The 25,261-nt window shown below is 35.5% G+C and overlaps 1 protein-coding gene across 9 annotated transcripts in view; it reads right to left on the bottom strand.

The window, feature by feature from the left end:
* The window catches only part of CDH12 (cadherin 12), a 565,327-nt gene that overhangs the window by 391,268 nt on the left and 148,798 nt on the right, over nucleotides 1-25,261 (bottom strand). For all 9 annotated transcript variants that reach the window (XM_065052613.1, XM_021298011.2, XM_065052615.1 and 6 more), the window contains one exon: nucleotides 2,642-2,743. The gene's annotated coding sequence lies outside the window, so the exon portion shown is untranslated. The remainder of the gene's footprint in view (nucleotides 1-2,641; nucleotides 2,744-25,261) is intronic.

Raw genomic sequence — 25,261 nt, 5'->3', positions numbered from 1 at the left:
ACAGAATGGGCTGTGAGTGACCAGTCATGCAGCTACATAATGTTTGTTTTGTGCATTAAGCTCTTCAAAGTTCGCAAATCCAGAGGTTATCTTCTTCATCTTAACATAAATATATGTAGCTAAAACAATCACTTCAAGCATCCCAACCCATTCTGAATGAGGTGAATATGTAGCTTTTTGGTGTTTTAATATCTCCCTATTACATGTTCATTAATATCCTGATTTCCACATCTCCACTTACACACACATATACAAACATAAACATATCAAACCCGTGTAGGCTTATCTCACCCACATGAAAAGGTGAGCTTGTGCACAGCATAGTTGTACATTTGTGCATCTAAAATAGTGTTATCTGTGGACGTCATAGCATAACACTGAGAACTAGATCACTTGATCTGTTTAAAATTTTAAGAAAAATTTTGAACTATGTGCCTAATTTTATAATCTTGAATTTTAAAACTTTATTTTATAACATATGTAATAAGAACAAAATCCCATTATCAACATGAAGACATAGTTTACTGTAACTGGTCCAAGATTTCAAATCTCCAGGAAAAATAAAAAATAATAATAATAATTAAAAAAAAAAAAAAAAAAAAAAGACCAGCCAGCCAAAGCTTTTCAAAGTAGAGATACAGTTACCTTTTTCTATAGTATGTATTTCCCTCTCAGTCTGTCCTCTCTGTCCCATTCATTCTTTATGCTTGTTCACCTTCATAGACTTTGAATCACTGTTCCCACCAACAGATATGCCCTCAAGTCACAATGAATCATACCAAGGTTCATCTTTGTCCACACATGGGTGTCCTCAGAAGGTATTCCACTAAGCAGTAATCTCATCAAGTTTCAGATAAAATTTAAGAAATTAATTCCACATTATTTGCTCTGTATTATACCTCTCATTGCAGTTTCAAAATGTATACATGAATGACCTGAAACAATATGCAATTTAAATTACAATCCAGGTGTCAAAAAAGCAAGCAACCAAACATTTTTAAAGGCAAAGTGCATGGCAATATATCATCCAAAGAATCATTTTACAAAGCAGAAGTGAGAGTTGCATCCCAAATCCCTTTAGCACAATTCCAGTGAGTCTAGTCAAGGTAACAAGTGCTGATAGCATTGTCATCAGAGATGATCTTTTTATGTATTTGCCAGGGTCACCGAGATATAAATGTAATTTCCTAATTCGTTTGACTCTGTCAGAAGCCCGGAGTTTGGTAAGAAGAGATATATAACTGAAAATTGCATTTTGCTATTTGTCCCAAAGAACAATCAGCAAAGACAGACTTGAGCAAAAAACCCCCTGGAATCCAGGTTCTTCCAACTTTGTCTCTGAAGTTTTCATCAGAATTTTGAGGAAAAAAAAGATCACTAATTTTTAAGTGCTGACATAAGATATATGACAGAATTACCAAAATGCAGCAACATGTAAGACAACCTGTCTTTTTATCAGCCACACAACAGCATTAGGAAGCATAAAAGTACGTTAACCATTGAAATCAAGGATTGCATAAAATTGAATTTGGGCAGTAAAATGTCTTACTATAAAGAAAATACCAACTTTTCTTTTTTTTTTTTTTTTTTTTTTCTTTAATAAGCACAATATACACAGGATTCGGTTTCATTTTTCTACTGGGGAAAAAAACAAACAAACCCACATAAAACCACAACAAACCTTAAACTACTCTCCACAGCTTTTGCCTTTTTCATATAATTTCATTAGAAGACAATCAGCACCTGCCTGCAAGTGTTCACAGAAAATATTCAAAGCAGCTGTGATACATGAAGTATTACTGAGTTTAATTATCCCATGTTACCTGTACTTTTTTCTCCATTGCACAATGCTTCACAGACAAATTTGCTAAAAAAACAAATAAAAATGTATAACCCAAAGAACTCAACCAAGCTTTGCAATCTTCTGGAGACTGTGCTTCAAACTCTTTTAGGCTTTTACCTCGAAATATACTAAAATTAACTTCAAAGTTACAAAATTCATGCTTGCCTCTGATTTATTTTGTCATGTCCAGCATTAGATTAGTATAGTAAACACAGTTTACAGTGGATTCCATAAGCAACAGCTGAAGTTGACAATACTGTCTTAATAAGCATGATGAAGCCTATGACATTGTTTTGTACCATGTGAAAGAGGTTCTGGTAGGGTATACCTTTGGAATAATACAACATTTCACAAAAATAACACGCTGCAATTACAAGAAAAAAAGCACTGCAAAAATAAAACACAAAAAGTGAAAATTAGTTTCTGTCCTTTAAGAGGTGCAGAACAGACTACAAAGGTACTTCTATTTTCTCCAATCTACATGTAAATTGAAATAGCCTGAAAAACATAACATCCAGCACAGGCTCTTGTAAATAATCAGTTGATCAGTATTAGCGTAATCTCTAGATTGCATGAAGTATTTTTGTTGAGAGATGCAGCAAAGATACTAGATTCCTGGATTTCTCCATTTTCATGGGCCTAAAACTAACTTGTGTTTAACACATAAATAACCAAATAAAAAAAAACAATAGAAAGGTAAGTACTGAATCCAGTAGGTTTAACAGGTTTAGTTGACTGCAATTATAAAAATTTTCTTGGACAAGACAGAGACATCTATAGAATTTTTAAGAAGTCTACCTGTGAATATGATGCCACATCTTCCAAGACCTTACACAAGTGAAGTTCAGAGTTTAGCTGGCCTCACTCATCACAGTCCTCAACTGATTGGATCACTATAGTCTGCAAAAAACACACAAAAATTAAATTGTCATTGTCAACAGTTGTTTCCCAGGAGAATGTAAAAAAAAATAGAAAGTGTTATTGGGGAACTCAACTTAGCATTAAAAAAAATAACCATAAAACAAAAATACAATAGATCACCACACAGCATTTTTTCTATGCCTTATGTTTAAATACAATAATGTGAGGAGCAGCACACAGATACCCCTTGAAGCTGATGAACCCCACTGAGCAAAATTCAGAATTAAACCGCTTGTGTTCCTTATAGCTGTCTAAAACGTGGGATTTTTACAGCCAGGAGGCATTAGTGTAGAACATCGTATTATGGCTCTGATTTGTATGCATTGCCTTGGCTGGGTTTCCTTTGTGTCAGCTATCATTCATCACAGCATGAAAATAAACACACAAAGATTTCTTCGAAAAGAATGGAGGAGTGATAATATGAGTTACGTACATCACATATAATGTTTTGTTCTTTTCACAATGGTTTTGCAGCCAATTCTGTCACAACCATAATGGTATAAATCAGTATTGTATATGGCAAGATGGTAATTTTTCTCAAAAGTGGAAAGTCTATAACTCACGGTGTTGTCATGAATCTCAGGTCTCTTCTATCCGGTATGCAAAAGCCAAATAACACCCAGAATCAAGATATTTCTTTATTTCATGTCTTCATGGGTACAAGGTGGTAACTCCACAAAGCTAGCACACCTTGGTTATCACACAGTGAACATTTATACATCCTGGGCAACAGGTACCAGCACTTTCACAGTTACACTTGGTCACCCTTGATCCCTTTGGTTCTTGCAATGCCCATCTCCACCTAAAGGTACAATGTGTTTTAAATTTATAGCACACGCTCAGTGCTATATGCTTAGACTGGGGGCTTTATTGCTGAAGGTGTCGTTTTTAACATTATAATGAGATTATAATAAGCAAAGTTCATCCTAGGGACATGACTTGAGCAAATCTTGGGGTATCTCTGAGTTCGTGACAGAGGGAGGTTTCTTTGAGCCCACAACTCAAGGTCTGTGTGTTTCCTTATCTCTTTGTTCCAGATGGCTCTTCTATCTCTTGGCTGATTAAGCTTGCTCAAAGCCCCGCATTGTGAAATATTTATTTTGTCTTACTTTTTAGCTTTTCATAAACAGAAGCAAGTTCCATAAACAGTGCAACCTGAACTGGTTCCTGAGACACAATGAGGTTTGAACTTTGATCTAATACTTAGATCATTGGCAGCGGTGGGGGGGGGGGGGGGGGCGCGGCGGGGGGAGGTGGGAAATAAATACAAAAGGTTAGGAAGTGTTCTCTATTACTTCAATAGGACTAAAACTTGGGGTTCTTTGATATTTTTATTTTTTGTTCAGATGTTTGTCTATTGGAGTTTCTGAATGCATATGGACAGAAAGAGAAATTAATAAGAAGGCAAACAAAAAGGAAATTAAAAAACAAGGGAGTCCAAACCTAAGACTGAAGAGATATTAAAAGAGAGGTCATCACAGCCAGGTATAAAACTATAACAGCAGAGAAAACTCAAGGGAAGACAAACAGCTAAGCTGGTGAGTATCTATTTGCATTCCTTCCCACCCCAGGCAGTCTTTTTATGCAAGATAAGGGGCTACTAAAGAGAGATATAATACCCTCTCTGTGCCAAAACATTAGATTATATTAAATTAAGGCTTTTAGAAATTTACAAACACAGAGGTTGCAGATGAATTATTCATGCAAAGGGAATAAGCCATTTATGCAGACATTAATAACCTAAACCTCCATACTTGAAGTAAACATTAAAACAAAAGCTAATAGTACACTACAACATATATAAATTGTATATTTATAAATGTATAACTTGTTTTCCAGTACTTACACTCACCCCCTCTAGTAAGTTAATACATAACCATTTCAGTACCTTAGGAAGCTACGATATCTGCTCTGGGGAAAAAAAAAAAAATAAAAAAAAAATCATCACAGCCTTTCCTTTAATTTCAGTGGAAGGAATATTTAGTCAATAATTATTTGTATTTAGGTTTTAAATTATTACTACCATTCAACCACAACCTTGTTATGCCCAAGTCATTTTAGTCACTGAGAATAAATTGAGTGTAGGAGTGATTGAGTCCACTTCCAATAGCTGGTACTACTCAAATCCTCAGACAAGATGGACATGGTGATCTCTCCTACATTTTAAATTAATCATATTTGGAAAGGAGCACCAAACCTACCTACTTAATAGGAGAATTCTTTTCAGCCTTCTTGGTAAGGCAAACAGGATTTGAATAATGTTCTTTACTCCAAGTTTACCAAACCAAACACATTCACTTTTCTTCTTAAGATTTAATTATGGTCCTTGCATTAAAAAGTGTGTATACGTAATGAAAAAAGAAACTGCCAAACACGAAAAACAGTCCAAGGAGAGAACAATCCCAACACCATACAAGCATTTCTTGTCTTGGAAGCTGCTTTCTAACAGAATAAATAAATAAATAAATAAATAAATAAATAAACAAATAAACAAATACATACATACATACATACATACAAAACAAAACAAAAAACTACCTGTTTTTTGTCACTGTTAGTTCTTAATGTTATTGAATTGGATTTGATTGCAACAATATTCACTTCACAGATCAATAACACCTGATATAAATTAAAAACAGCAGCTGACGCAGGCATATAGATCTACACACTTTGCATGAGTCTGGAGTCTGATGATGTAGAAATAAATTAGAAATTTTGGAAAGCAAAGAAAAAGAAAAAAAGAATGCAGCTTTCTTGTATTGGCACTGCAAGTTCACATTTCCTTAAAAATACTGTTAACATGCAAGGTACAGCCCTAGTTAGTTATTACTTGGCACTTCTTACCAAAACATTAGCAACAAGAAAGAGATCACAATGACTGTTATTGCAAATAAGTACTGGAGAGGTTCTGTAAACTTTATTGATATTTTCTCAGTTGCACTGATTAAATTTGAAAAATATTTTCTGCAAATACCAAGTTTACCTAGATGGAGGGAAAGTACAGCATGAGAACTATAATGTACAGTTTGGATTAACCATTTAGCCTGAGGAGACTGACTGGGAAGTATGGTGCCATTTGAGTACACTGGAATATATTTGAGTTCACAGAGTTTTTGAACACATTTACAAAAGAAAGTTAGAGTTGCCAGGATTGTTATCTTCTACAAAACTGCAGAAATTAGTAAGAGATACAGAATATACATATTTGATGAAATATCATTTGCTTTGACTTACAGATATTTTTCAAAGTATGACATTTAACTGGTAGTCACCTAAGTAATGTTTCTTTTCATGTTTCATTTAGACCAGCATTTATTCTTCATAAACAAAAGGTTTTCATGCAAGATACAAATTTGCACCTGTCAAACACATGCAAGGTCATTTAGAAAGGACTTGATCATAAACTGAAAGGCTTTTCTATCACTCACTTCTCCCTGTTTTTTTCAATATTGTTATTTTCACAATTTACTGTCCTACTGTGTTTACAGAAATTAGCAGTCAAACACACTGAAAAAACAAGAATGCCATATAATTTTTAACCTCTCTTCAAAACTGTAATAGCCACTTTTGTAAAGAAGAACATTTCCATCTGGGCTTATTCCATAAATATGTTCTCAAACACAATTATGCAGCACTGTACAGCTAATAATGCTTTCATGTTTACTTATTCACAAATCAATATTGAAATAAGCAGCACTAACTCCTTTCTGAAGCCTGAGATTCCTGTGATAGTATTCAGTAATAATGCTTCCACAGACTACAGCACTGCAGGGTTATTCTTTACATCCACCCCTGTGTTTTCCTACCTCTTCTGCCTACAGTAGGTGGAGGCTGTTTCCTGTCATTGCTGGCAGTCTAAGGGAAATGTACCAGTCACACTAAAACAACCAACAGTGTATGTCATAAAATAACAGTATTTGTTCACTCTTTTAGCACTTTGTATTTTGCAAAGACTCATCTGAAAGGATTCAAAAAGACCCTATACAAATCCAGTGGGTTTCTAAAGCAGCTTCCTCCTCTGGGAGAAAACGATGCAGCAACCTCTGAAACAATGTCTTTTTCAAGTGAGACAATTTCTGATAATATGAGCATTGCTAGAGTTTTACTTGGCTCCTTTTGTCTACAGTAGAACTAAAAGGTACGCAGAAACTCCACTAGATAACTCTTTTAGCTGGACTAACTACACACCCTGTTTCCCCGAAAACAAGACAGGGTCTTATATTACGTTTTGCTCTGAAAGATGCTTACCTTTTCAGGTATATAGCTGCCTGGACCTAATGTTAGGGCTTTTTTTTTTTAGGGTAGGTCTTCTTCTCAGGGAAGCAGGATAGTACAGTGAGAGAGAGGTTATACTTAAAATACTGTGGATTTTAGGTGGATTTCAGATGGGGGAGGGTGGGTTTTTTGTTAAAGAAAAGGAACCTAATACTTTTTAGTGACAATGCATAGCAGTCAGTCAAACTGTAAATTTCAAGTCATTTAGAAAAAAAGCAAGATAGTGAAAGAGGCAAGAATAGATAAAACATTATTAATTTAAGCATAAACCAGGTAAAGGACATGGCAATACGAGAGTGTTGAAGCAATAAAACACTGTCCTGGTTTGCAGAGGACTCAGAATATTTCGAAAATACAGGCAAACTATATAAAAATTCAGGAAGCGTGCCTCTGTGGGCAACATAGTCACATTCTTCACAGGTAAAAAGAATGAAAGGAAATGGATGGTGAGGGAAATGGCAAATGTAACCAAGTTTTATTCAGAAGAGAAAGAAGAGGGCAAATGTAATCCTCCATCATTTTAATATGACTCTGTGGTTCTAGAGATTGCCAGCAAGCTAAATTATTTCATACAGGATTAAATTATATTGATTTCAGGTGGCATTAATTATTAACATCAGGTCATCCAATTAAGGAGAGAAAAACACAATGTGACATAGACCAGTAGTTGTAAATCTTTAGTAGCTCAATTTAGGTATGAATCATCCATTGACTTGAAGCAGGTCAAGCACAATTGCAAGGTCAAATAGATTCATATAAACTACTTGCTTAGCAGGTTTCTGCGAACGGTAAACTGATTAAAAAAATAAAGATCTCTATTGCCACATTTTTTTTTCCTACTGAAAATAGTGAAAACCATCCAATTTATTATAAATGAGAAATATCATTATAAAGGTGTTTAGAGTTGTGTTACATATAACTTTTATTTTTATTAATGTCAATGAGATTTGTCACATGCACAAAACAAGAATCCAGAGTTCTTCATTCCTTAACAAGACCCTGATGGTAGCTGTGATGCTTTCAATGTGCCTGCGAACTGCAGCTTCTCAGCTCCCTTACTTTCTTACTTCTGAGAGGGAAAAAGTAAGTAAGTTTCCTTGTTCTTTCCTTCCTTAAACCCATGACTATCAGAGTAGCTATTTTTGGAATGACAGTACCAGTTCTCTAGGAACTGGAATGAAACCAATCACCCATTTCACATGGCAATTGCATGGCTATCAGAGAGTAATGATTTTCAGTCACTACCGACTTGGCTTGAATCTGAACTACCAGCTCAAAGGTCAAAAGCTTTCTAACCAATTATCAATCTCCTGGTCCATCCAACCCCCTCTATTATCTTGATTTCCTGTTGAAGATTAATGTTGTTGTCATAGTTTAATCAAATAAGCCTTTGGCTCTGACATTTACTTCCGTCCTACAGCTGCTTCTTCACAGAGATGAGTCAAGAAAACCATAATAAAATTACTACTGTAAATGTATCTTAAAAATTAAATATTGACTGTTCAGGATTTATTTAGGAATTAAGACCAAAAACTCTGTCACTACACTGAGTATTACTTTATGGTCTCAAACATATGAATTTTCCGGTAGGTATTCATATTATTCCAAACATCCAGAGCCTGATATGGCATATAAAACTTATTGATTAGACATTAGACATATAAGTCTTATTGATTAGACATTCAATATTTTCAAAGAATCATTGGAATACATATAAACAATCCATACCTGGCCTTCTGAATATCATCTCCTAAACTCCTGGCCTGTCTGACTTAATCTCCCTCCCCAATAAAGATGTCATTTAGTGCAAGGGTAGGAGTGACCAGATTATCTAAGATCATTCTGGATGGGTTGGGATACTAGCCAGCAGTTTATTGTTATCTCCGAATCCAGAATGTCATTGTTTCCTTAGATGGTTTTTGATCTTCCTTGTCCCCTCGTCCCCTTTCCAGTTGCATATTATGCCTCATGAGAAATGAGATGCTCCTTTTAAAGTTCTATCAAAAAAAAAAAAAAAATAAAATTTAAGATTGTTTCCAAAATTATCTAGCTTACTTCCCAGATTAAATCATGTCCTTTCAGAATATTTTTAAGTATTTTACTTTTGGAATAGCTCACAGAACTCTTGTGCTGAATACATTTTTCAGGAACAACAGGGAACTGATGAAGAATTTACTATACATAAATTCCTCTGTGAAATGATGCCATATGTCTACTTGGTTAATGGCTGTAGGAACATAATTTGTCTAAGTGAAAAAACAAATTAGTATTTCCTTAGTCTCTCAGAATTCCCTCTGTACACTTACCCATACACACTCATGAGTGCACATACACATGTCTAATTTCTTTCTGCTAAATAACAGATATTTATTACAACTTTCCTTTTACATTTAACACATTTATCATTGCTATGTTTTCTTTCCTTGCCTTTCAGTAATTAATGGATTTACTAAAAAAAAAATATTAAAAATCTGAAAGAAACTAAAAAAGGAATGTTGCCTCTGCTTTCACTCTAGCAGTATTTCCATTGAGCACATGGGCTATGTAAGGATTGAAGAGCATTACAAAAAATGCAATACACTGAAGCCATATGTTCTCATTAGATGTAAAACATTACTATGATTTTTGCTACCCCTATTAATACAATATAATGAATTCAAGCTGAATTCATAGTGTGGCCATTATGTAGCACAAAGAAATACTTTCCACCCAAATATTTATTATGTTAACAGCAGCAAACACCATTTTGAAAACAGAATGACAATGCAATTCTGTACCAGCCTCAGAATTATTCAACAGAACTTTGAATGAATAACCAGTCTGATTTCATTTCAGTGGAGCAGCTGAAACCTGATACCGTGTTTGCTCATGCAGAGGAACAAGCTCTCTGATCAGGTTAAAAAACACCTGTACAGTGGGAACTTTGTGTTATGTTTTGCAAACTTCTGTGTATTTGAGATAATTTTATTATCAGTCTTTAGCTTGAGATAACCAAAATTACTTGTTTTCTTCTGAAAACACCTTCATTTTTATTTATCGGAAGTCACAGAATTTCTTTGACATTATCAGAGAGCAGGGGTTTCCCTCACCCATTCACTTGAACCTTTCTGAATATTCCAAAGTGTGCATACAGTTTGTCTGCTTGTAAATCTTGGATTAAACTTCAGCATTGGACATTAATTTAGCACTGTAACATGCAACAAAGCTGTGGCCATAGGTATTGGTACAAAAGAACAACCTGAGCTCAAGAAAAATTATTTTTTTTTAACAAAAACTTTTGATATTGTTCATAGCTACAGTAAGTCACTTGCTATAACACTAACAGATACATGGAATGAGGTAGATTGCTAAGAAGTTAAATAATCCTAATACCATCCTTGAAATTAATTAGTAAACTGTATGGCTGTAAACACTTGGTATGTCCAGGGTCAGAATGAGGCTGGCTGAGTGTAACACATTGACAGTGTGTCCATCATGATAAATCATCATTCATTGATTTTATAACATTTTTGCCCTATCTTAAAAATAAGAAACTCTTCTAACAGAGCGATGGCTCCTATGCAATGGCTTTGTACAATTGCAAATAATAGCAGATATATTAATTTGTTTTTAACATCAAGTAATATCTTTTCAAAATTCACAATTTCATTTCTCAATGACACATATGTATAATTAAATACTTTGGTATTATTGGGACAAAAAAATGCCAGAATATTTATTATAAAATAGAAGAAATAAAATGAAATCACCTCTTAAAGCATTTGGTTGCTAGTTGTATCTTGTAACCAGTTTAAAATATTTTTCTTTCACCTCTGCAGTGAGAAATGTTCTAACACTTCCACACGTAATGACAGTGTTAATATTGTTTTATTCTGCTATTAAATGCACAGATTCATTGGTTATGTCTGTTCCTGGGAATGCTAGGCCTCAGTTTTGTTTTGTAAGGCTTTCGCTAACACTGCAGCTTAATTTTTTTCATGTGGTTGCTCTTGGCAAGTAGAACTTGGGAGTACAATATTTTGTTAAGTTTATTTCTGAAGCTATTTCTGGAGATGCTGTAACAAAGTCACCAGAAACAAGCTAGTAACCTTCTGGTGTTCTTAACTGGATACTGACTGTAGTGTCCCACGGTAATTATATTGTGCTGTTACCTCATCAAAAGATGATTAATACAAGGTTTTAACAATTTCTAGTTGACATATAATATTTCAAAATGATACTGTATTTAGAGCTCGAACTTTTCTTTGAAGAAGCTATAGATTCTCAAAGGAATCAGTCTTTTGCTTGGTTGGACCATCTCAGGAAAAGCAAATTTTCTAGCATCGTAATGGTTAGGTGTGAAGAAACTACTGTGCTCACCGACCAGAGCAGGTAAAAATAGCAGGCATAATACCTAATATTGTGATCTGTAAGTTTTAAAATACTAAATTTTCTGTTAAAAATTAGGAAACCATAAATATAAAGGATATAAGAAAGGGTATCTCAAAACATTTTACATTTTAACAACTAAAATTGGCAGTTCTACGGTCTTGAAGTTTCATCATTTAAAAGAAAAAAAACGTATCACTAACTTTCATAGCTTAAAATCCCACATACACAAGCAAAATCCACCCTATAGAGTATCAGCAATTCACAATGTGGTCTATGAGGTTCAGGTCTTACACTAGTTGCTTTACAGATAATGATCGTAATTTAACATAAAGTAAAAATGCTATGATCTATAAACAAAAGCTAAGCCAAACATATCTATGCAATAAACATGTTTTTAACATATAGTATCGTGTACAAGTATAAGCAGATCTTATTTTGAAGAGGCTGTACATTGAAGTTCTATGGTTATGCCTAAATCCTTCCAAAAGTTGGCTGATGTAAAAAAGGAAGGAACAAAAACTCTGCAGATGCAACACCTACATCTAGTCTCAGAAATGCAAACTCTTCTTATACTTGAGGGCAGGAATGACAGCTTCAGGAAGGACAGTGTTTTACTAGCTAACATGTTTCTATATTCCTTCCTTGGCAGATTGTGGATGAATATGTACATTTGTGAGGGAAAAAAAAAAAAAAAAAAAGAGAGAGAAGGAGAGAAAACACTAATTCTTCCTCCATCCCACCTGCAAAATACTATATCACTAGAAAGAGTTCTCTCCACATGCACCAAAATGCAAGATTCATACAAGTGTGATGTGGCAACAATAAACATGCAACTTGAATAGTTAAAAAACAGGTTTACTGTATCATCAGCAATATTAGTTATTAAGAAGAAACACAACAAACCCTCCCTAAACATCCATTGCCTAAGCAGACAAACAGAAATCAAGCTAAAATGGTATGCCCCAAAATCTGCTTATTTCTTTCAAATTAGTTTCTTCTGTTCTAGAGTTCATCAAATAAAACATCTGTTAAAAAGACACCTGTGAAGAGAAAAATCCTATGCAGCTATTCTAAGAGATAATGGGATTTGGAAGTTATTGAGCAGAAGCATGAAGTGGAGGAGCCCAAATATTCTCTGGGAGATCTGAAAAAGTGGCAGCAGAAGTCCATTTAACTGTGATGCCAAGAGCCACAACTACACAGTTGTAGCAGAAAGAGAATAGGTGCACTCCTAAACGCAACCTAAGATGCCTTTTGTCTGCTTTCCTCCTCCAGTTATACTAAAAATATTGTGGCAACAAAGGGCTTACTGCTGCTAATTTCCACATAATATGGCTTTCAGCCTTGATTACTATTTTTGCTCCAAAACATATTAAGATAATGGAATTCTGAGTTGTTTGCTGGAGGGTTTTTTGAGACTGAAAGAAATCCCACCTGTATGTGAAGTCTCCATAAGGCAATAACATTATATTTTTAATTCTCCCCTTTCTTGCAAATAAAGTGGAATTCAAGTGAAGTGTTTCAGGCTATTATTATTTACACTGTCATAGAAATAACTAAACAGCCAGAAACTATGTTCAAAAACACAAAAGTTTTGCTTAAAGATTTATAGAATATTTTTATTAATCTGACCTAGGAAAAATCTTACTACTTGCTTGAAATTTACCATTCTAAATATCTATGTTTTTATGCTTCATATGTTTTCATATGAAATTCCTAAATGTTGGGAAAAAGTTAAGAGTAGCTATCTATATTAATTCTTTCCTATGAAATTTTCCCAGAGAGTGAGATTATAAAATACAGTAAAGGTATAACAGTAGCACATCACGTTGTTATTGTCAATTCAAGGGCACACCTGGAGATTCAGATGGTTGGGAAAAAGTCCACAGCTGTGGTAAGTACTGTGTCCTATTATAATTCCATGACAAGCATAGCAGTAGTTTTACATTTGAATATACCCACTGCAGAGCATGAAAACTTTATGATTCACTTAACTGTGCAGGCACACACTATGCATAAGGGGGAAAAAAAAATTACAAAAAAGAGACATTCTGGAGCAGAGTTAATGTTCTTGTTTCTCACTGGAGTAAGAAGCACAGCCGTTTTATGTGTGCAGCAAATCACTGAGATGAGAATAATTTAGCTTAATCCAGCTGGAACAGTAGAACAAACAAACAAAGCAAATCACGCTCTTCTCTGTGTTTTCCTAGTTCACTGAAGCAAGCATCGCTGCCAGTAAAAGCATTGTCTAAGGCCAAGAAGTCAAACTGAAGTGTTTAATGAGACACTAGGCACGTCTTGCAGTTCTGTTAAAACGTAGCTACCGACCCAAGTTTGCTCTTGATTTTGAGCATGCACCCATTAGCGATGTCCACAGCATCCTTGATAGGGGAAGGAGGTGATAACCCTTTAATGTTTCTTCTTCAGGAGTATGGCACTGAGATAGAACAAAGAACCAAAGAATAACACTATTTCTGTCTCCTTTCTCTCCTCTGCACAATGATCTATTTTGCTCTGTCAAATCAAACTTCTCACTCCCATTGGGAGCAATACCAACGCACCTTTGACACAGACTGGCAACTGACTCCATCATTCACTAATGATGGAGAACATACCATGAGTCAGTAATGGATGTGTTTTGGACAACCGTGTTACCTATTGGTAACTGTTAATTATCTGGGAACTCCATTTGAGTTTCTAGCTGTTATTCCTGGTTAGGAGCTAGGAGTGACCCTAACTTCTACATCACAGGGATGTATAATGGAATATGTGCAAACCCTACACAACTTATGCTACAGGTAACCAAATGATTGGCCTGTAGGGCAACTGCTCCATCTTTGTTGACTGGGATCCCTCAAACACCTGATCTTGAGACTCCTTCTTGATACCTTCAGGTGACTCCAAGGTATTAGTTTGTACTTTTTCTCTAATAACTTTAACTGCAGTGTAAGTATAAATTCTGCTTTTCTTCAGTTAAGCTGTCAGTCTTTCCATCTTGTGCTTAGTGCATGAATAAGCAACTTTTGTAGTATTCTAACTGCAAAACATGCATGCACACCTTCTGCTTCACATGCTAACAAAAAGGCAACACCTGCTCATTTTATTGATGCCTATTTCACTATAAATCTTCTCAGCATTAAAGATTAGCAAGGCAGGATAGATCCATCAGTATGACCAAGGTTTGATCTTAAGTAGCCAAAATTACATACTCGTGTCATATTGTGGCAGTTGCCCATCAAGTTTGCTTATCCTATTGAGCATCCTGTTGACAAACTTACTGAAAGTCCTAAAAGTCCTGATGTCTGCTAAATACAAATTTCAGCCACTTCACAATTACAAAAAAAAAAAAAACAGTGGGCTGGATTTCAACCTAAACATGGTAATTTTGTCCCAATGTATTGTTAGTGTATCATAATTTCCTATTATGAGTGATGAGAAAAGATGGAAAGTCCCTCATGTCTATGATACATGCTATATGAGATCAGTTTTGGGAAACAAACTAACTAACAAAATCCACAACACAACCCTATCTCAAAAAACACATATCTTCATTTTGTTATCACTTGGAGGAACAAAAGCCTACTCTAAAGCCAACAAAACTTGTGGAAATGACCCGGATTTTTTTTTTTTTTTTTTTTTAGTTCTCTCAGTTATATTTATGGAAGGGATTTTTAGAAGTGCATTATGACATTGTCACTTTATATAATGAGTTTTTTTGGCATTTTACTAACCTCACACGCCACAAGAAAGTGATAGCCTTCTACTAGAAGACTACTTAACATTAGTAGATTTAATTTGGCTACAATAAATCTTTTCCATTTAACTCTGATTATTTTTAACCATTTTTTTTCCTCCTGTTATAGTTCTGAGCCAGGACATTAGTAAGACTGGTTAAAGCCAGTCCTAAGACTGGTTGAAGCCTCTGCAATTGGGCTGAAGGAAACTGATATAACAGAGTGGCCAGTGAGAGCTGAAACTGGTGGGAGAGGATGGTGCTTCCACCATACTCCAGTCATGCCTGGCCAGCAGCATTCATAGAAACACAGAGTGTCCTGAGTTGGAAGGGGCCCACAAGGATCACTGAGTCCAACATTCAGGCACTCCAGGAGGGCTCTCAGTCACCAGACTGCTCCTGGGGCAGTTGCTAATGTTGGGCAGCAGGGAAAGGGCAAAGACTTCTGCACTCAGTAATCCTGGGCTAACATTAACTTGAGCTAGTTCGTCTGTACAGAGACAAGGACACCACAAACTAATGACAGTTGCAATCTTACCATTACTTTTGTCAGCACACAGATATGACAATTCTTGAGAGAACTCACTCATTTTATTTATTATTGATTTGCAAAGTTAGTTGATAAAATTTAGTAAAAACCAAAAATACTACAGGCATTTCCACAGATACAAATGAAGCTGGTAAGCCAATTTGTCCTACTGGTGACTAAATATTTCAACTTCAAAATCCTCTGTTTACGTAAAACATACAGTTCAGGCACACATTAGCTTAAGGTCAAATGCTACTATCTGTAAAAATTTGGTTGGCATTTCTTAATTTTAACATCTTACTATTAAGTTGGTTCTGGCCCCCACTTGTAAGATGACATGCAGAAGACTGCCTCAAAAATCCCTAGTTCCCTAGGACTATATTGCTATCTTGTCACTGTCAGAAAGTATTAATGTGTTACAGAAACACACACAACAGAAGGGCTGGAAAATGAAGATTTGAAATGTTTCTAATATCAGCATTAAGGAAGACCAAAAAAAAAAAAAAAATAAAATAAAATAAAATAAAATAAAATAAAATAAAAAGGTGGCAAAAGTGGCAAGTTGCAAATAAGATTTTTTGAGAAATTGCCAAATCTTTGTGCAGCTGCACTGCCAGGTGGGTCATTATGTTGTGACAGGGAGAACTGTCTATCTAACACTTAATACCACTGTTCTCTCACAACATGAAGTGAAATTTTGGAAGGGTTAACAGGTAAGTTAGTAGTAATTAATCCTTGTGTCAGGAAAAGCTTTCCCTGGAAGATCTGTCAGTGACTCGTAAAAACACTGTCTTGGAGTCTGTAATAAAAACAAAACAAAACCAAAATAAAATAAAAGAGAAAAGTTATTACCTAATTATTCCTAAAGGGTTGAGGAAGATGAATAATGGATGTGTTTTTCTTGCACATTCTCTTGGCAAAAAACAAGTAATTTTGAGAGTCAAGGCAAGAATGGCATGAAAAATGACTTTGAATGTATTTAAACAGTAACCTAACAATTTTACATGCATTTGTTATGAAAGTGATCAATATAACAAGGTTTAGTTTACAGAAATTTTCCGTAGTTGTTTTTTTATCTTTGAGCATAAAAAACACTGAAAGGACAAAATCACTCTTTTAAGAGTAGTTTTGAATTAGAGCTCTTCATTGTAGTAAGAAAACTTTCAGAAGATATGTAGTAAATAACATATTTTAAATCCTAACATTAAATCAAAACATTTATACATTGATTTTTGTTGCTCCACAACTTAGGTTCTGAATGTTCTTATTTTTTTCAAATAAGTGCATTTTGAACCTGCCCCCCTTCAAAAAAAAAAAAAGTTAATGGGTACAGAGATGCTTCATTTTTTGTATTACTTGAGTAGACAAGTTATGGAATAATTTGAGGAAGAGTCATGGAAGAAATTAAAATTATTAGATGCTATTACATTGTTTCATTTTTTGTGAAATGGGAATATAACCTAGCTCTCTTGCCTTGTTTTAATTAGGATTTTGTTATAAGTTTAAAGCAAATAAAACTTATGCACAAAAATTATTATAGTCACCTGTATGACTCTTATTTAAAAGCAAAAGTAGCAAAGAAACAATCTTGAAGGTTAGAATCTATTAATGTGGTTCTTAGATCATCAGGAGGTAGTTTCTTCTTACTCAAGGAGCTACGTTGCTTCCAAAAAAACAGAGGAACAGCATTCATCTCGTATAAAAATTAAGATTTCAGATATGCTTGTCCAAGGACCTCTCTCTTGACTTTCACATGCAAAAAGGAAAAGAAAAAACCAGCAGCCACTGCAGCCGCCACAGTGGAATCTCACATTGGTATTCTGAAGGAAAGCATTACTGACACAGTGTTACAGGAGCTATCATAGTTACAGGCCAAGGGAGTAAATTAAAAACAGTATGATAGCTGCCTTCAAAATTTTACAAGCCAAACGACATGATACTTGAGATTGGGATCTGTTTTGGCAACATATTTTTGTAAGCCCAATGCTGTGATTAGATGGACCAGTGCTCACGCCTTTACTGTTCCAAGGGAACAGAACAAATCACATACAGCTTTATCTCTGAAGCTTTCCCATCACAACAGGAGCCCATGAAGTTTATCCATACGATACAATTTATTTGCAGAAAGGTTTAAAGGCTAGCTCCATGATAGCTCTTCAGTGACCTTCTTCCATTTATTTTCTCTCACAATGACTGACTTTCATAAAACCAGATTGGCTCTCTTTCCTTACCTAAAATGATGAAATATAGCTACCACATCTAAATGTCTCTTGGCAAGAAGAATGAGAAGTCATAACATGCTCCAAGACAAAGAAGCTTCTGAAGCAGGTAGACCTGGATAATGAAAATACAATGCATTTGCATTGTAGACACACAGTAATTTGAAAGTGCACTGTTCTTTTTTTCCAGTGCATTTTATTAGACTCTCAAGATTTATTAGTCACATACTATTAAGAATTATTTTTTTCTAACTTGGGTAATTATAGAAAAATGCAGATAATTATACAAATAACAGAAATGTAAAATCAGTAGACAGCCAATATGCCTTGACTGTATATCTGCAATAAGACACTATAGCTTTTCCTCTGACATTTGTAATTAATAAGTGTTGTGTCTGTGCTCAACTCCACAGAAAACAAAATTATAACCCAAACTCTTCACTGTGTGCTACCTTGTATTTTAGTAGAAAATAAAATACTTTAGTTTTGTCAGGGAAACCAGTAAGGAAGACAGAGAAAAAATATGGATTCAAAATGTAGACATTTTGCTATGACAGACTGAATGACAGTAAACGTGAAAGCCTCCTCACCATTCTTAAAATCTCAAGTGATCCTCACATGACATACACACAGATGAAGCTTCTAGAGGTTTTGCTCTCATTAAGAACAGCAGTTTATTGTGTGTTCAAATGGAATAACTTCCTGCTTTCATACCAAATGGGAACTGTAACCTGAAAATTGTAGTAGTAAGTTTCATAGTATAGTAAAGAACGTGAAAATCAGATAACTTTAAAATAAATCACCAAGTAATCTAGAAAATAAAGATACAGAATGGAGATTTAAGATAAAACATATTCTGTATGAAAGACAATTGTCTCTTTAGACAAAAAAAACACCACATTTTTTTACTTTATGATCCTAGTTGTGGAAACATGCGAGAGAATTAACTGCCACTGCTCTCAAGAGATGTACTGAGAAGTTCCCTTTATTAACATGGACAGAAAATATTTTGGTTTTCTTCTCTGGTCACAGAATCCAACTTGTATGAAAGGAGAAGCAGAAGAGCATAAAATAAATCTAACAGAGACACACACCCAATTAAGATAAAATTTTGAGATATATATGCATAAAAGAGTAAGAGTACTTTAACAATCTGGACTAAATTTGAATTACAATCCTTTAAATGAATCAAACATAAAAGAACTCCGATAAGAAAAGGATTGCAAAAATCCCTTGTGTACTTGTGCCACCTACTGGATTTCTTCATCCTTCTGCACTGTGCACCAAGTGCACCCAGGTCCTTGAGTAAAGTAAGACAACAGAAACTAAAAAGCACACTCAGTTTTCTGGTAGAATTCCAGCAGAAATCTGTCTCTACATACTCCCCAATAAATTAAAAGCCGATACACAATAATACAGCTGAGTGTTTAAGTTCCTAGGAACTGCTACCTCCACAAGTGTAGCTCTTCCTCCACTTTAAGACTTGCAAGAAAACACATCAAGCTGCCTTGAACAACTCCATTCTGTCTGAGTCAGATTCTTGGGAAGAGTTTTGCTGAAATTAGTAAATAGAAGAATCCAACTTGCATTGGATGCATGCAAAGAATCCCTCATGCATCTGCAGAACAGCAGTAGTAAGATTTAAGATACTGAGTGCCTCTTCTTGTGGTCAAAGACATGAATGAAAGTTCGTTGTCGAGTGCCCTGTCTGGAAAAAAACACTCTGGCTGAACGAGTGCTTGGATGTTTCCTCAGAATTATTACAAAAAGTTTATCACAATCAAAGACATCTGCCAAAAACTTTAATTTGGATGGGGGGGGGGGGGGGGGAAGTAAATTAAAGTTGAGGTTTATCAGAGGGATTTATAAGACTGTAATCAAACAGTAAAACAAATGTGTTCCTGGTCACATGCCAAGGCAGAAGACACAGGGCTACACCTGTTGCCATTCACTTCCTTCAGCCTTCAAATCTACATCAGCAACCACTAAAGAACACTTCAACCACTAAAAAAAAAAAAAGTAGTAAGTTCTTTCTTCATGGAATTGTTCTTCCTACAAGATCAAGCTAATAATTGCAACACCCACAAGGAGTCCCAGGGAAGACACAGCTGAACAGAGATAAGCATTGCAAACAACAGTCTGATCCACCTCCAGATTCAAAGTAGCATGCCAAAATTTTATTTAAGCTGAGTTGGCCCACCTTGGAAAACTGGAAGTAAATTGTATCTTCAGCAAATTTAGCAGAAGCCACTTGGCTTGTTAACGCTAGAGGATCTGCTAACTTCCCTGGCCCTGCCCAAACAAAGCCCCAGTGGACTTCTGAAGGAGATACAGTCACCATAGCCCACATATGGAGCTGACTGGGTTGCTACTGAGCTGCTCCTCCCTCTGGAAAAAGTGAATAAATTCATGGGGTTTATTTCGCTCAAGGACTTGGGTGTATTCTGTGCTCAGTGCAAGAGGATGAGGAAATTCCGTGTGTACCTTAATGAGATCTAACCTTAGAGGAAACTAACCCTTGAGTGGTCTTATAGCACCTACTATAGCAGGAACCACCTCAACTAATGGAGAATGAGTCTCATAGGAAAAACTGAGCAAGTACAGCAGCGACCCAGCCTGAGCTGGCTTTGGCATTCAATAACTCAACACAATACGTTGCTTCTGCTGTCTTGAACACCACAGTTAAGAAAGACTGAAATAATAAAGAGACAGAAATTCATCCACAGAAAAAAAATGGAAGCAAAAAACAAACAAAAACACCACACAGGAAAGAATTATGAGAATTCCATACTTATATTGCCTGTAACGATGAGAATAACATAATTCATTATTCCAGAAGACAACGACTTCCACGTCCAAAAAACAGGCAAAGCATCGCACTGCATTTAAAAGTAAAACTTTATGCTCTTCTGCCACAATCCAGTGTTAAGGTGCTATTCTAATATCATAGCAATAGAAATATCTAAAATGTTTTGGTAATAAAGTACTTCAATGTAAATTTATATTACTATTCTGGGAAGTTTTTAAAGATCAGTGGTACCTAAACATCAGCCTTCACTTGTCCCAACTACTCTTAAGCAAAAGTAGACTCTCTCCTTAAAATGGAATTCATACCTTCCCTTCCCTCACAGTTCAAAAAATATCAGACTTTTTTTAGAGCCTGGAAAACAGCAAAGTACTTCATGGTTTTCAGAACACAAATGAAATGTCTTTGAGGGTCTTTTTGTATATTTGAATTATATTTTTATAAAATTAACTCCTTATTAAACTTAAGCACATCATGCAAATTTGTCTGTTACTAAAACATGGAGATGTATCCTAGCTGTACAGGGCTGTACAAGTCATGATCCTATAAATGTTTTGCATCATTTAAGCTAAACATTGTATTAATTATGTTAAGTAACTCAAGAGTTATGATGATAAATAAGGAATCATTTAAAATAAAAATATACTAACTTTCTGTCCCTGAATCTGAAAATAAAAGTAATCTATGGCTGATGCCCTCCAAGGGTGGACAGCTGTAACATGTATGCTACACATTTACAGCAAGAGTCTCACAGAGTGTAGCTTGAATTTCCTGCTTTTGTACACTTTCCTGGGTGCTGGTTTGACTGAAAGCAAGGTAATTTTTCTTCAGGCAGTTTGAAACTTTTATTTCTCTTAGCTAGCACAGCCATTGTTTGGATTTATCTTCTTGTTCCCAAGGTAACATCCCAGGACAGAGTTAATACTTTTTTTTCAAGTAACTTTCCAGTTTCTTTGAGCTGGAACAGACAAATTGTATGAACTTACTATTATCTTAGTTGTTGTCTGGCAACCAAGGTCTTTCTGGGCTCTCTGCCTCTAGGTGTGAGGCAGCTGGGAAGGAGGCATGGATGAAGCAGACCTTGACTGATATCCAGACTGATCAATTATAATATTCTATGCCATTAGAATCATGCGTTATATTTAAGAAGAGTCAAGTTTTCCACCCAGGAAGATCCATTCTGGTTTTGTTCTGTTTTGTTTGAGTTCCATTCAGGATCTGTTTTAGATTAGCCTTTTGCCATCCTGCCATTTTGCAGAGGCCTCTGGGCCTTTCTGCCTTTTTCTTGTCCTTCCCCAGAATCAGCTGTTCATGACCTCGGTGATCTGCAGGACTGGCTACTTGGTGTGGATGGAGCTTGTAAGGAATTGCATTGAGTATCTTATATTTTATATTCTATATCCCATCTTATATATATTTGAAGTAGTATATTAGATTTTTTTTTTAATTTTATCAAACTGTGTTTACCTCAATTCACAAGTTTCTCCCTTCACTTTTGATTGTCTCTTTAAGAAAGGAAGTGTGCAAGTGTCTATCATGGTTGTGGTTGCTTTCTCAGGTTAAACCACGACACCTGAGTAGTATACAACATCAAGGTTTATCATACTCTTGGAATATTTTTTCTTTCCTAAACTGGATTTGATACTACAAATTAACTTTGAAAACTTGGACAGACTAAAAGACATTAGCTCATCTCAGAATTTTTTAAGAAAAATCACACTTTTAGTCTTTTCTGCAAGATCTTACTGTTCACAATCTAAGAAAGTCTACATATGCATCCAATTGGTGGTACTCCTTTAATGCCCTAGTGCTGTACTGATTTGGTTCTGCTCCTGACAATATTTACCAGCAATTCTCTATGTAACTTAATTAGGGTCATCCTGAAGGGTGTGATTTCCATAGTAGTAAGACCTAGTTAACTTTCTAACTGCCATTCATAAGTTCATGAAGGAAAAATAATTACTTAGAAGAGGAGTATTTCACCTAGCAAGGGAATTTAGTTTCAAGTCCTTGAAACGTAAGAAACCTATATTCTGTCATGCCCTAAAGTCTTAATCAGCTTTGTAGAGCCTTATATTTGGGGACCCAGTTATATGTACACCTCTGTACTGTATAGTCTCCATGCAAAAACGACAGTAAAGACATCTAAGCATGTAAGTATTTCAGTATAACTCTAGGGAGCCATCTAGAAACTAGAAACAAAATATTTATCCATAACAGAATTTTGCACAAATCAAATCTCCACTTATATGCTCATTTTTCTCATGCAATCACATACCTCACTGGATTTCCAAGCTCTTATCTTCTCTGCACGCATTTTTGTGAATATCTCTAAACATTACGAAGAATATGCAGCAACAGCAGAACTTTAAAGCTTATTTAATACAACTACAGTTCATCAGAGCTTTTATTCAGTTTACTGAATTTGGAGCTGAGCTAAATATTAAAAAACTGCACCTGAAGATTTGTGTAATTAACCTCACAAGAATATTAAAAAGAACAAACAAACTCTGATATCAACAAAGACTAATTGCATCTTGGTTTTGGGGAGATATCTTGTTTTGGTTTGTTTTTGTCTTTTTTTGTTTGTTTGTTTTTTTCTTTTTTTTTCTTTTTTTTTTTTTTTTTTTTTTTTAGATTTCCCCATTAGTAACTATTATATTAATAACTCTGAGCAAAGTGTATACTTTTTCCTACCTTGGATCTCTGACTTCATCAGACCTGTTAATTTAAAGCAGTGCTTAGGCTGTGCGTATGGGGATAGGATACCTCTTAGAAAGCAAGTTTGGCTTTAGTGCTAGTCACAGGAGAGTTACCAGCTTGCATGTAGTATCCTGGGTCTTTGTATCACTGTCTGGGTCAGTCTGTTTCTACAAGTCCCTCATTTTTGCTTTGCTAATGTTGCAATAGCATTAGCAAAATCAGTGTTTATATGTACAGTAGTGCTTATGTATTATGTCCACACTAACTAGCTTTGCTTATAGCAATGCCCCTACGTAAGAAGGTTAATCTCCTATGGTCCAGCTGTACTGATGCTCAATAGCAATGTTGCAACTGGCAAAGTGAGCACTAAGGCAACTGAAGATGTCCTGAACAACTCTGTCCTCACTGTCCTTACAACATTGCCTTCTACCCAAGCTATTTAAGCAAAGGCCTAAAACCTTACTAATGGAACAGTTTGAGTTGTCTTGGGGACCACATTTATTTGTCCCAAATACATACAAGATGCACAGTATCTAAATGTATCTCAGGCTGAGAGCCTAACGATGAATAAACACATTTTCCCCCTTCCAACATGCAGGTGAGATTTATGGAAATTCAGAAACAAATAAGAAACTTTAATATAGAGAGACTAGAAAAACCTTGCCAGTTACCATATTCTCTTCTGAAGGAAAGGACTGAACTCTGATCACTGCCTAGGACCATAACTACTTCCACAGGACATGCAGGTTTTTACAATGAGGCTATTGTTAAAACATATTCTACCTTCTGTATAGCACAGTCTCAGTGAATTATAACACAGACACTCAATCTGCAGTGAAAAGATAACAGTAGGCCATAAAACATCAGAAGATAGTCTGTAGTTATTGTTAAAATTGAGTACAACACAAAAACACATACACATTTGCCAATGCCTGCCAGCAGGCATAATTAGACCCTGTTTCCAAGTACCCTTAAAATATGTATATAAAATAGGGAAAATACTTATATCAGTAAAACAAGTTTTGTAGAGCAAAATATATACGGTATCCTATGAACCCAAAGCATTTATCACCTTCATTTTAGGAAAAAGCAACAACAACAAAACACAAACAAACAACCACAACCAAAAAGAAAACAAAACACACAAACCACACACACACAAAAAACCACCACAAAGGCGAAAGGTGATCTGTCTCATAAACACAAAAATGTCAGCCTAAATGCCTTCTCCTGTAACACTATTGCCTCATGTTTCCCTTAGCATTTCATCTTGTTTGAAAGGATGTTCATGCAGGATGTAGCTCCACACTTCCTATATGGGAAGCCGACCAGGAGGAGTAAGGTAGGACAAATCACTTAAAAGTAACATTGTTATAATGTAAACTGATACAAAGCGCTCCAGGAACTTCTGGAAGTGATGATACAAAGTCTTTTAACTTGTTTCTCTGTTGCCTATTTTATATGTTGTGAAAGATAGTATTTTTTTACTGGTTATTCGTAATCTATTTGAAAGGATACAAATACACAACAAGAATTGTTGATCTTATGTGTCATGTTAGGAGGAACCCAGTGGATGGATTGAGAGGTGCCCTTGAGAGCAGGCGAGCTGGGGAAAGCTTTCTGGAATGCAAGGTAAAGCAGGAAGAAACAACACAGCACGGAAGGAACTTGCAGAAAGGGCATGTGCCAGGAGAGTCCTGAGAAAATACAGGGAACAGACGTACTGCCACGTTTTCAGAGATGGCAAACAGTGATTCTCCTAAGGATCTAAGGGTAGATGTATGAAGTTTGCTGTAACTGAGAATGTAACTGGAAATCACTTGGAAAGCAAGGCCACAGGAATAAAACACTGCTCTGCAAG

This window comes from Columba livia, chromosome 2, assembly GCF_036013475.1.
Source record: "Columba livia isolate bColLiv1 breed racing homer chromosome 2, bColLiv1.pat.W.v2, whole genome shotgun sequence".
NCBI classification, from domain to species: Eukaryota; Metazoa; Chordata; class Aves; order Columbiformes; family Columbidae; genus Columba; species Columba livia.
This window is presented reverse-complemented; position numbering and strand designations above follow the sequence as displayed.